The sequence below is a fragment of the Aquarana catesbeiana genome, linkage group LG07 (assembly GCF_042186555.1).
Source record: "Aquarana catesbeiana isolate 2022-GZ linkage group LG07, ASM4218655v1, whole genome shotgun sequence".
In the NCBI taxonomy this organism is placed as follows: domain Eukaryota; kingdom Metazoa; phylum Chordata; class Amphibia; order Anura; family Ranidae; genus Aquarana; species Aquarana catesbeiana.
Window position 1 is genome coordinate 46,288,887 of NC_133330.1, and position 13,583 is coordinate 46,302,469.

The following is a 13,583-nucleotide window of genomic DNA, read 5'->3' on the forward strand; positions in this document are numbered from 1 at the left end:
GTATTATGTTTGTCAGATACACTCTTGCATGCTAACAAGTATAACAATTTATCACTTGTTCGCCATTTGTTATACTGCAATGAAGTCACATATGTTTGATTTTTCTAAGCGCCAATACCTTTATCCATTGTTGTTTAAAACTGGCTAATAACTTTCAATTTTACACTTTAAATAAAGAATGATAATTCTCATTGTTGTGATATGGTTTTATTCAGGACAAGGTGTTGCAAATTAATAATTGTTTTGCACATTTTCAGCTATTATTTGGCATATTTACAGGTGGTGACTGTTGAGATTTTTCAATCTGGACATTAAAATTCAGTTTTGGAAACAGCTTGGAGATCAAGAGAACAGATATATTCAGAAACTGGAGAAAATCAAAATCATTAGGATTTGCCTATGAACATGGAGGACAACATAGGAATATAAAGTAGAGTACAGAAGACAACAGGTAACACACCACATTACATGGTAATTATTTGCTCTCAATACATTAGTCTATCCCATGTAACTGTAAAGCTCTTAGTTTCAGTAGAATAATCTATTTTATGTAAAGCACAGCAGAATGCACAATCTAAGTGAAGTGGATTTCATGCATTTATTAAAGTAGCGAGGTCCTGATCCCCCGAAGGCCTAATGGTGACCTCCAGAGTTAGGGGACAGCTGACATCCTTCTGTGTAGAGTGGGTTACAAAGCATGGTGGGTGTAATGCAAGGTAGATTGATAGGCGCCAGACACTTCTTGAATGCAAAGAGATTTATTGTCTCTTGAATAGAACTGTGGGAGAGAGGGTTGGGGCCAGGACACCCTTTAGTAGATGCAATGTTAATTGGCAGACTCTGAGACTTCTATAGGCAGACAGCCATGCAGGGAAAAGCATCCAGCTAAACACCACATCTGCATGAGTAGGACCTTTGTCTCCTATGGCAACAATCTTGTAACAGTTTCTAACAAAAGTTGAAACAAACTCCTTCACTTCTTCTACAATCTCCTATTGTAGAACTTAACTCAGCTGAGCTTCCAGTCTTTCACTAGACTACCAGATCCACTAGCCACTGGATCTCCTGAGCTCTTCCAATCTTCTCACTTAGTATCTTCCTCAAGTGTCACCCCTGTGTCCCTGCTGGGTCCCTAGTTCGGCACTCACAGATACTCCTGAAGCGTCACCCCGCTGGCCTGCTTGGTTCCTGGCTTGGCACTTGCTGAAGTTTCCCAATTCTTCAACATCCCTGGCTGGTGAGAATACTGCTCTGGTACTTGCTTCAGTTACTCAGTGGTCCCCGGTAATAAGGTGGATGGTCCCTTAGTTGCAACAGCTTCCCCTCTACCTCCGACCACACTTGTTCTCCACCCAAATAAATGGGTTCTCCCAGCAGGCCAAGGGATCCAAACAAATCCCTGCCCATTGGCTGAGACATCCCATTCATTCTTACTCTGTCCTTGTAATGCCCTTGTCTTATCTAATGTCACCAGGTACCCGGCCACCTAGCGGCAGGAGAGAGAAATGCAGCAATTCCTGAATTAGGGTGAAATCAATTGACCTTCTAACAATTGGCCAAGGCAACTACTGCCTGGCAACTAAATTTAACAGCATCCCTGCCTAACCATTAGGGTGCTACATCCTCCCCCTGCCTAGAAAACCACACCTCGGAGTTTGCAGGAAAAAATAATTTGAGCTCTCAAGCCTTAGAGCGAATGTCCTGGCAAAAACTGGGATGGGTGGGGAAACAAGGAAAGGAATAATAACAACAATACACGTGGCGTACCACATAAATTATACATGCATAACATATACATGAGCAAGTGACAGTTCACACAAGGGCAAATAAATAACAGACATTAAATACAATTTTACGTGTGGCGTACCACCCAAACAGGAACAGGTTAACTACATCCTAACTATCTATCTTTACACAAAAAACAAAAGGTTAGTAGTGCTGTCCAAGTTGAAATCACTGTCTCTCCTTGTCCAAGGAAGACAAAATGGGTGGAGGAACACCTGAAAGAGAGAAACAGACAGCAGAGAAATACATCCTATCCCTACGATAACAGTGCAATATATACATAAGCGAATAAGTAATTCTTAATTGCCCTCAGCCGAGAACAGCATAGCAGTGAAAATACACCCTATAATATATCTGAACTATACACATATAAATGAAAGTGGGTCCCATTCTCATCTGAGAATACCATCCTCTTCTACAGCTATCCTACAAAACGTTCTTAGCATTTCCTATAGATAAACACATAATGTAAATGAAGGCTCACTCAGGCTGGCACTTCTCACACCACCTAGTGGCCAATATATGACACTGGACAGTCCATTCTTCTTAGGGATAAGGTGGCACAAATGCAAATAGGCAATAAGCAGCCAGGCCATGGTGCAAGGGACTGCACTTCTGAACATAGGTTCCCTTGTAATGGTAGTCTCAGTCTGTCCACATGACAGCCAAGGACTGAGAAAAGAGCTCCTTATTAGTTGAAGAACCAACCTGATGAACGTCACATCACAGGTCACTTTTCAGAGGGAGGCGCACTGGCAATTCCACAGCACTCGCCAGCACGACTCAAGTGGGCACTCCCTGTATCTGCCAGCAGTATTCAGTCCAGCACAGTCTCAGCAATACAGCCAACAGGAATGGTCTCCACTAGGAACAATTTTCTGCACAAAAGATGGAGTGTCTTTTAAGCATAGCGTCTTAACTCCACAAAGTACACATTTGTAATCCACATGGTGTCAGTGAAACACAATTCAATATCTTCTACCAGTAATATCAGGAATCAGGTAACTTCAAGGCCTCTCCTTTGGCATTTACCGTAGTATTGAAATATTGAATGTTCTTTGTTTGCCCTACGGATGATCACACAGTCTAAGATGATTTTGCAACCATAGCCCCAGGTGTGCAGCACTGAAATATACTTTTCAGCTATCTTGGGTGACAGCTTTGGAAAGTCCACCCACAGAGGGATTCGGAGGAAACTTCACACAGCTTCATCTAACTATTGGGTTTCTTTATCCAGAATCTCTTCCTCTAAAGTAGCTGGTATATAAGGGTACAGAAATCTGTATTCCTCAGCCACTTTCTTAATGATGATGCACTGTACCTTTAACAGCCGGGACAGGGTCTTGGGGCCTCCGTAAAAGTTGCAGTGAAACTTAGTTGCTCCTATCGGTTTGGTGGGGATAACTTTAGGGACCCAACGTTCCCAGCGATTCTTCTCAAAGGATTTAGTAACACACACACAGTTGGAGTAGTGTTAGTAGACAATTCAATCTTTACACTTGCACTGGGCCCCGGAGGAACCTCATCCTCTTCCAAATCACACAACTGTTCCTCTTCACTCTCACACTACTTTCCAGTCCAAGACAAGTGTCCGAAAACAGTTTAGATAACCCATCAGAAGGGATGTTTGAATTGGATATTGTGGAGCACTCCTCGGCCGGGGGATATTTGCACGTGGAGCTGGCTTTAATTGGCACAACCATATTGTCTCCCATAATGGCCCCAGGTATCACCTCCCCCACTGGCACACCGCTTTCACCCCTTGCAGGCTTCCCAACTCCAGCACCCTTTTCCTCAGTGACTCCGACATTAAGGCGAGCAGGTGGGCCCGACCACGGCCTCGAGGGACGGCCGGAGCGCTGGGTCCTGGAGCAGTCGCCATAAGATAGGAGGAGCAGCTTCTCACACAACAGGCAGGCTCTTAATATCACACAAGGTATGGTGAGAAATACTCCTGCGCTTGTGAAGGCGTTTGTTGTGTAGATAGGTAGTATTGTAGAAGGTGGAAAGACTGGAGGAGATGGTAATGCGTGTCCTGCTGCCTCAACTGACCAGAGGTGGTCTGGAGAAGACTATTTTATGGAGAAATGTGCCTCTCTGCCTGGGATATAGGCAAGTGTTCCACACTTGCCTATATCCCAGGCAGAGAGAAACATCTCTTTCAGGCATCCACGGCTCCAGTACAACCTAAGGACACCTCCTCCCCTTCTAACTTCTATGATCAAACGGCTCCCTACCCCTAAGGACGTGTGCAGGCTGCAGCCGCCCCCCCATACATACTCTCTGGAGACAAGCACACCCGACAGCCAAGTACCACCGCAAAGGAAAATACAATTATATACATTCCTATTATATTTGTAGAACTCCTGGACGCGGACTGGTATGGAACTTAGAATAACTAATCATCCATCATAGGACATACCTTCCCACTAGCCACTCCTTCCCATGTACACATGTCGGCATACCAGCTCACACAGACTATGCTCCTGTTCTCCAGGCTCTGATGAACAGGTTACCCTTGAAACGCATCAGCCTTTTTTAATTACCTGCCTCAACATGGGCATACCTTAATTTTAACTTTTTAGTGCATATTTTGTCACCTGTTTTTATGCAACGTAGTATTTGTATTATTTATTATTTATATGTTTGTATTCCATTTTACATGAATAAGCCAAACATGTTTTGATGTAAGCGTTGGATCACGCGCCCTCCATCCACCTCCTATAAAATAGTCTTAATATCACTCCCAGCCGGGATAGCGACATTCTTGTCCCAATCCGCTTGCAGTATCAGCGGAGGTTGGGCTGGTGAGACTACCTCAAGCAGGGGTTCCCCACAGCGTCCACAGACGATTCAGGGCCTTAGATGTGTGGCCAAGCTGGAAACACTTCCCGCAGATCAGTCCCAAGGCTTCATAGCCGCCAGCTATGACAGGGCAAGACTACCTTTAGGTGTATACCGCACTCTGGTGTTAGTCAGAATGCTTTTTGACTAGCTCAGACCAAAGCCAACACCCAGAGCGTACATCTTCTAATCCGCCATTGCACTTCCAAACTGCCCCATCTTCTCCAACCCACAACCAGGCATACGTGGCAGCACTTCCTTGTCCTCCCCTGCAGAGTGGGGGCTCCTCCCCCCGCCTAAGGATTGCTGCAGATACTTTCTGGAAACTTTATTGTCCGCCTTTCTCCTTCTGCAGCATGCCAAATCTGTAATGGAGTCTGTTTTAACCCTTGCAGCGCTGGCGGGAAGTGTCAAAAGACCAGGCTGGTACTCTCCCATGAGCCATGAGACTTGTTGGTTCTTCTCTACATTGTTAAAATGCATAATAACAGTCTATAAGAAGTAGAGATGTTACTTGCCACTTTCCCATGGAGCCACATAAAATACCGATGTAGCTGTAGCCGGTTGCTATGGGCGACTGCTGCAGGAATAACGCCTTTGCCCCACATTGGGTGCCAAATGTAGCAATGGCCCTGACCCCTAGAGGACTAATGGTGACCTCTAAAGTTAGGGACAGCTGACATATTTCTGTGTAGAGTGAGTTACAAGGCATGGTGGGTGTAATGCAAGGTATATTGATGGGTGCAAGACACTTCTTGAATGCAAAGAGATTTATTGTCTCTTGAACAGAACTGTGGGAGAGAGGGTTGGGGCCAGGACTCCCTTTAGTAGATGAAATTTTAATTGTCAGACTCTGAGACTTCTATAGGCAGACAGCCATGCAGGGAAAGGCATCCAGCTAGACGCCACATATGCATGAGTAGGACCGCTGTCTCCTATGTCAACAATTTTGTAACACTTTCTAACAAAGGTTGCAACAAACTCCTTCACTTCTTCTACAATCTTCCTCAAGCATCACCCCCGTGTCCCTGCTGGGTCCCTAGCTTAGCACTCACAGATACTCCTCAAGCGTCACCCCGCTGGCCTGCTTGGTCCCTGGCTTGGCACTTGTTGAAGTTTCCCAGTTCTTCAACGTTCCCGGCTGTTGAGAATACTGCTCTGGTACTTGCTTCAGTTACTCACAGTGGTCCCCGGTAACAAGGTGGATGGTCCCTTAGTGGCTACATCTTGGTTCTGAGAGAGTTGCCAATTGTCATGTGCTATTCACATTACCTATTATGCTGCACCTAGATTGGTGGACTTTCTAACGACCGGACTTGCCTACACACGATCACACCAAAGTCCGATGGATTCGTACGTGATGACGTACACCAGACTAAAATAAGGTAGTTGATAGCCAGTAGCCAATAGCTGCCCTAGCATCGGTTTTTGTCCGTCGGACTAGCATACAGATGAGCAGATTTCTGGGTCCGGCGGAGTTACGACGTAAAGATTTGAAGCATGTTCCAAATCTAAAGTCCATCAGATTTGCGACTGGAAAAGTCTGCGGATTTGGTCCGTCGGTGTCTATCAGACCAGTCCGGTCAAAAAGTCCGACCGTATGTACGCCCCATTAGATTGCACACTCTGCTGTGTTTTATTGTGCCATTAGAGATCTCTTCAGTCTCCTTGAGGTGCTGCATAAAAGTTTTCTGGATTCATTGAAAACTTATCTTCACAAGCTATAAGGATCTGTTAATGGACTATACACCACAGATTCTTCTAGACATTTTTAGACTTTTTTCTGAATTCCCATATGTAGTTATGGGCTAAGAGCCTTAGTTGTCCCATTGTGCCATTTCACTCTCTATACTTGAATAATCAATTTTAATTTTTCCAGCAGTGATTTTATGGGAAGACCAATATCCTGTGCATAGAGATTGGCCCTGACTTAATTTCAAGTTGTGTGAGAAACGTTCATCTGGAGTTCTTACGCTTCACTGACAGCAGGTAAGCTTGCTCAACAGAGATGGACAAGGTGTGGTATGAGTAAACTATATAACAATGGAATTTGCTGCCAATCCATAAGTAAAAATGCAGTTCTAGTACTACAAAAAATAAAGCAGAGTTGGGCTTTAATCAGAGGAGGTTTCAGATGCTTAGCGGTTAAAAGGGTGCTTATGGGGGTGGAGGAAGTGATAGGATTCTAATCAGGAGTAATTATGTCTGGTCCTTAGTTCATAGGGAAATATTGCCAAGTTTGAAAAACCTGCCCTGTACAGCCATGTTAGTGACACTATTGGTGAAACAAAACCTATAGAGAGAGTCTCCCCTGTGTAAGATAGACTGGCAATTAGTGACTTCTCTGCTGAATAAAGTACTGGCATGTGAATGATACCTCTGTTCGGAAAAGACTGCAGTACTTTATGCATCGGAGTTGTAATAGTTGACATTACCACTGCTGTACAGCAATAATATCAATATCTTGCACACAGAGCTTTTTCTGTATTGTCATTGCAATGGCAATAACCTTAGGTTCACACCTATGCTTTTTTAGTGTGTTTTGCAGTTTGCAGAGATGCACTACAGTCCATTTTAACATGGTATCCTATGGTACACGTTCACATTAATGCATTTTCAGTCAATGAATTTTTGGAAAGGGTCAGGGACTTTTTTCCCACAGCAGATAGCATTTTGTGTGTAAGAGACTTCAACGGGCCCGTACCAAAAACACAAGTGCTGCATTTTTGATGCGTTTTTACATGCATTTTGCATTTTCTTTTTCTCTGTAACACACTGGGGGTTATTTACGAAAGGCAAATCCACTTTGCACTACAAGTGCAAACTACAAGTGCAAAGTGCACTTGAAATTGCACTAAAAGTAAACTTGGAAGTGCAGTCGATGTAAATCTGAGGGGTAGATCTGAAATGAGGGGAAGCTCTGCTGATTTTATCATCCAATCATGTGCAAGCTAAAATGTTGTTTTTTTTTTCCTTGCATGTCCCCCTCGGATCTACAGCGACTGCACTTCCAAGTGCACTTTCTGTGCAATTTCAAGTGCACTTTGCACTTGTAGTTTGCACTTGTAGTGCAAAGTGGATTTGCCTTTCGTAAATAACCCGCACTGTGTATAGTAGGGATGAGCTTCGTGTTCGAGTCGAACCCATGTTTGACTCGAACATCGTCTGTTCGCCCGTTCGCCGAATTGCGAACGATATGGGCCATTCGCGCCAAATTCGTGTGGCGCGTCACAGCCCATAATTCACTGCGGCATCGCAGTGCATTGCTGGCTGATGATTGGCCAAGCATGCACTATGACCCGCATGCTTGGCCAATCACAGCGCCGTCAGTAGAGAGAGCTGTAATTGGCCAAAGCCAGGGTGGCTTTGGCCAATTATGGCTCAGGGGGTTTAGAACACGCCCCACACTATATAAGGCCGCCTGCACGGCGGCCCTGTGTAGTGTGTTCCGGCATTGAAAGAGAGATAGATAGACAGAGAGACAGTGTCATTTCATTTGAGTTAGCTAGATTAGGCAGGACAATCAGTGAGTTAGCTGCACTTACAGTGTATTGTGTGTATATATATGCATCCCAGGTGTTGCGCATATATATATATATATATATATATATATATATATATATATATATATATATATATATATATATATATATATATATATGCATATATTACACACTGTATTCAGTTTAGCTAGATCCATTCCTGTTATCTTCTTACTGACAGGCAGGCTTGTCTTGTTACAGTATTTACATATTTACAGCTACCTGAAGAAAATTGCTGGTGTTCTTTTGATCCTATTAGTACCACAGTCAGGCAGCTAGACTATTTACAGTTAGTCCTGCTCACAGTGTTCAGCTAAAACTACAAGTTAGTGCGGTGCGTCCTGCTCAGTGTTCAGCTAAAACTACAAGTTAGTGGAGTGCGTCCTGCTCACAGTGTTCAGCTAAAACTACAAGTTAGTGCGGTGCGTCCTGCTCACAGTGTTCAGCTAAAACTACAAGTTAGTGCGGTGCGTCCTGCTCACAGTGTTCAGCTAAAACTACAAGTTAGTGTAGTGAGACCTCTGCACAGTGTTCATCTAAAGCTACAAGTTAGTGCAGTGCGTCCTGCTCACAGTGTTCAGCTAAAACTACAAGTTAGTGGGGTGCGTCCTGCTCAGTGTTCAGCTAAAACTACAAGTTAGTGGGGTGCGTCCTGCTCACAGTGTTCAGCTAAAACTACAAGTTAGTGCGGTGCGTCGTGCTCACAGTGTTCAGCTAAAACTACAAGTTAGTGTAGTGAGACCTCTGCACAGTGTTCATCTAAAGCTAAAAGTTAGTGCAGTGCGTCCTGCTCACAGTGTTCAGCTAAAACTACAAGTTAGTGCGGTGCATCCTGCTCACAGTGTTCAGCTAAAACTACAAGTTAGTGCGGTGCATCCTGCTCACAGTGTTCAGCTAAAACTACAAGTTAGTGGGGTGCGTCCTGCTCACAGTGTTCAGCGAAAACTACAAGTTAGTTCGGTGCGTCCTGCTCACAGTGTTCAGCTAAAACTACAAGTTAGTGCGGTGCGTCCTGCTCACAGTGTTCAGCTAAAACTACAAGTTAGTGCGGTGCGTCCTGCTCACAGTGTTCAGCTAAAACTACAAGTTAGTGTAGTGAGACCTCTGCACAGTGTTCATCTAAAGCTAAAAGTTAGTGCAGTGCGTCCTGCTCACAGTGTTCAGCTAAAACTACAAGTTAGTGTGGTGCATCCTGCTCAGTGTTCAGCTAAAACTACAAGTTAGTGGGGTGCGTCCTGCTCACAGTGTTCAGCTAAAACTACAAGTTAGTGCGGTGCGTCGTGCTCACAGTGTTCAGCTAAAACTACAAGTTAGTGTAGTGAGACCTCTGCACAGTGTTCATCTAAAGCTACAAGTTAGTGCAGTGCGTCCTGCTCACAGTGTTCAGCTAAAACTACAAGTTAGTGCGGTGCGTCCTGCTCACAGTGTTCAGCTAAAACTACAAGTTAGTGCGGTGCGTCCTGCTCACAGTGTTCAGCTAAAACTACAAGTTAGTTCGGTGCGTCCTGCTCACAGTGTTCAGCTAAAGCTAAAAGTTAGTGCAGTGCGTCCTGCTCACAGTGTTCAGCTAAAACTACAAGTTAGTGCGGTGTGTCCTGCTCACAGTGTTCAGCTAAAACTACAAGTTAGTGTAGTGAGACCTCTGCACAGTGTTCATCTAAAGCTAAAAGTTAGTGCAGTGCGTCCTGCTCACAGTGTTCAGCTAAAACTACAAGTTAGTGTGGTGCATCCTGCTCAGTGTTCAGCTAAAACTACAAGTTAGTGGGGTGCGTCCTGCTCACAGTGTTCAGCTAAAACTACAAGTTAGTGCGGTGCGTCGTGCTCACAGTGTTCAGCTAAAACTACAAGTTAGTGTAGTGAGACCTCTGCACAGTGTTCATCTAAAGCTAAAAGTTAGTGCAGTGCGTCCTGCTCACAGTGTTCAGCTAAAACTACAAGTTAGTGGGGTGCGTCCATCTCACAGTGTTCAGCTAAACCTACAAGTTAGTGTAGTGAGACCTCTGCAGAGTGTTCATCTAAAGCTACAAGTTAGTGCAGTGTGTCCTGCTCACAGTGTTCAGCTAAAACTACAAGTTAGTGCGGTGCGTCCTGCTCACAGTGTTCAGCTAAAACTACACGTTAGTGGGGTGCGTCCTGCTCACAGTGTTCAGCTAAAACTACAAGTTAGTGGGGTGCGTCCTGCTCACAGTGTTCAGCTAAAACTACAAGTTAGTGCGGTGCGTCCTGCTCACAGTGTTCAGCTAAAACTACAAGTTAGTGTAGTGAGACCTCTGCACAGTGTTCATCTAAAGCTAAAAGTTAGTGCAGTGCGTCCTGCTCACAGTGTTCAGCTAAAACTACAAGTTAGTGTAGTGAGACCTCTGCGCAGTGTTCATCTAAAGCTACAAGTTAGTGCAGTGCGTCCTGCTCACAGTGTTCAGCTAAAACTACAAGTTAGTGCGGTGCGTCCTGCTCACAGTGTTCAGCTAAAACTACAAGTTAGTTTGGTGTGTCCTGCTCACAGTGTTCAGCTAAAGCTAAAAGTTAGTGCAGTGCGTCCTGCTCACAGTGTTCAGCTAAAACTACAAGTTAGTGCGGTGCGTCCTGCTCACAGTGTTCAGCTAAAACTACAAGTTAGTGTAGTGAGACCTCTGCACAGTGTTCATCTAAAGCTAAAAGTTAGTGCAGTGCGTCCTGCTCACAGTGTTCAGCTAAAACTACAAGTTAGTGTGGTGCATCCTGCTCAGTGTTCAGCTAAAACTACAAGTTAGTGCGGTGCGTCGTGCTCACAGTGTTCAGCTAAAACTACAAGTTAGTGTAGTGAGACCTCTGCACAGTGTTCATCTAAAGCTACAAGTTAGTGCAGTGCGTCCTGCTCACAGTGTTCAGCTAAAACTACAAGTTAGTGCGGTGCGTCCTGCTCACAGTGTTCAGCTAAAACTACAAGTTAGTGCGGTGCGTCCTGCTCACAGTGTTCAGCTAAAACTACAAGTTAGTGTAGTGAGACCTCTGCACAGTGTTCATCTAAAGCTAAAAGTTAGTGCAGTGCGTCCTGCTCACAGTGTTCAGCTAAAACTACAAGTTAGTGTGGTGCGTCCATCTCACAGTGTTCAGCTAAACCTACAAGTTAGTGTAGTGAGACCTCTGCAGAGTGTTCATCTAAAGCTACAAGTTAGTGCAGTGCGTCCTGCTCACAGTGTTCAGCTAAAACTACACGTTAGTGGGGTGCGTCCTGCTCACAGTGTTCAGCTAAAACTACAAGTTAGTGGGGTGCGTCCTGCTCACAGTGTTCAGCTAAAACTACAAGTTAGTGCGGTGCGTCCTGCTCACAGTGTTCAGCTAAAACTACAAGTTAGTGTAGTGAGACCTCTGCGCAGTGTTCATCTAAAGCTACAAGTTAGTGCAGTGCGTCCTGCTCACAGTGTTCAGCTAAAACTACAAGTTAGTGCGGTGCGTCCTGCTCAGTGTTCAGCTAAAACTACAAGTTAGTGCAGTGAGACCTCTGCACAGTGTTCATCTAAAGCTAAAAGTTAGTGCAGTGCGTCCTGCTCACAGTGTTCAGCTAAAACTACAAGTTAGTGCGGTGCATCCTGCTCACAGTGTTCAGCTAAAACTACATGTTAGTGGGGTGCGTCCTGCTCACAGTGTTCAGCTAAAACTACAAGTTAGTTCGGTGCGTCCTGCTCACAGTGTTCAGCTAAAACTACAAGTTAGTGCGGTGCGTCCTGCTCACAGTGTTCAGCTAAAACTACAAGTTAGTGCGGTGCGTCCTGCTCACAGTGTTCAGCTAAAACTACAAGTTAGTGTAGTGAGACCTCTGCACAGTGTTCATCTAAAGCTAAAAGTTAGTGCAGTGCGTCCTGCTCACGGTGTTCAGCTAAAACTACAAGTTAGTGTGGTGCATCCTGCTCAGTGTTCAGCTAAAACTACAAGTTAGTGGGGTGCGTCCTGCTCACAGTGTTCAGCTAAAACTACAAGTTAGTGCGGTGCGTCCTGCTCACAGTGTTCAGCTAAAACTACAAGTTAGTGCGGTGCGTCGTGCTCACAGTGTTCAGCTAAAACTACAAGTTAGTGTAGTGAGACCTCTGCACAGTGTTCATCTAAAGCTAAAAGTTAGTGCAGTGCGTCCTGCTCACAGTGTTCAGCTAAAACTACAAGTTAGTGCGGTGCATCCTGCTCACAGTGTTCAGCTAAAACTACAAGTTAGTGCGGTGCATCCTGCTCACAGTGTTCAGCTAAAACTACAAGTTAGTGTAGTGAGACCTCTGCACAGTGTTCATCTAAAGCTACAAGTTAGTGGGGTGCGTCCTGCTCACAGTGTTCAGCTAAAACTACAAGTTAGTGTGGTGCGTCCTCCTCACAGTGTTCAGCTAAAACTACAAGTTAGTGCGGTGCGTCCTGCTCACAGTGTTCAGCTAAAACTACAAGTTAGTGCGGTGCGTCCTACTCACAGTGTTCAGCTAAAACTACAAGTTAGTGAGGTGCGTCCTGCTCAGTGTTCAGCTAAAACTACAAGTTAGTGCGGTGCGTCCTGCTCACAGTGTTCAGCTAAAACTACAAGTTAGTGCGGTGCGTCCTGCTCACAGTGTTCAGCTAAAACTACAAGTTAGTGTAGTGAGACCTCTGCACAGTGTTCATCTAAAGCTAAAATTTAGTGCAGTGCGTCCTGCTCACAGTGTTCAGCTAAACCTACAAGTTATTTTTTTGCGAGCTCTGCACAGTGTTCAGCTAAAGCTACCTGTAGAAGGTTGGTGGTGTTCTCATACTACTGGCAGGCAGTTGATTTTGCTAGCTGCATTATCAGTGTATGTGTATATCTATCTATCTATCTATCTATCTATCTATCTATCTATCTATCTATCTATCTATCTATCTATATATATCCCAGCTTAGTGCAGCTACAGGCCATTAGTATGTCTGGAAGGCCAAGAAGGAGAGGCAGACAGTCACAAGCCAATAAGAGAGGGCAAGCAGGCTCTGTGTCTAGTGCTGGTCGTGGAAGACGGTGCATCCTCATCAGCACGTGGCCATGGGACACGCTTGGCCTTTTTTTCGGCAGCTGGCCGTGTTGAGCCGCAACATGCGGAAGACTTGGTCGAGTGGATGACCAAGCCGTCCTCATCCTCCTCATTCTCTCTTACCCATGCTCAGGGTACTTTGTCTGGCAAAGCAGTGGCCTCTTCCCTCGGCTCAATGTCATCAGTGACTCCTTCCCTAGCCCCACCATGTCCTCCTGAGGAGTCCCATGAACTGTTTGACCACAGTGTTGGGTACATGCTCCAGGAGGATGCCCAGCGTTTAGAAGGCTCTGATGATGATACTGAGCTCGATGAAGGCAGCAAAATGAGCACAGATAGAGGGGGTGCCCAAGAAGGACAGCAATCTGGCAGTCATGCTCCCCCTGCTGCAGCATACTGCCAGGTTTGCTCCAGT

General features: G+C 45.1%; 1 pseudogene; it reads left to right on the top strand.

The window, feature by feature from the left end:
• The first annotated feature begins 261 nt into the window (after window positions 1–261).
• The window catches only part of LOC141103019 (interferon-induced very large GTPase 1-like), a 57,820-nt pseudogene continuing 44,498 nt past the window's right edge, over window positions 262–13,583 (top strand).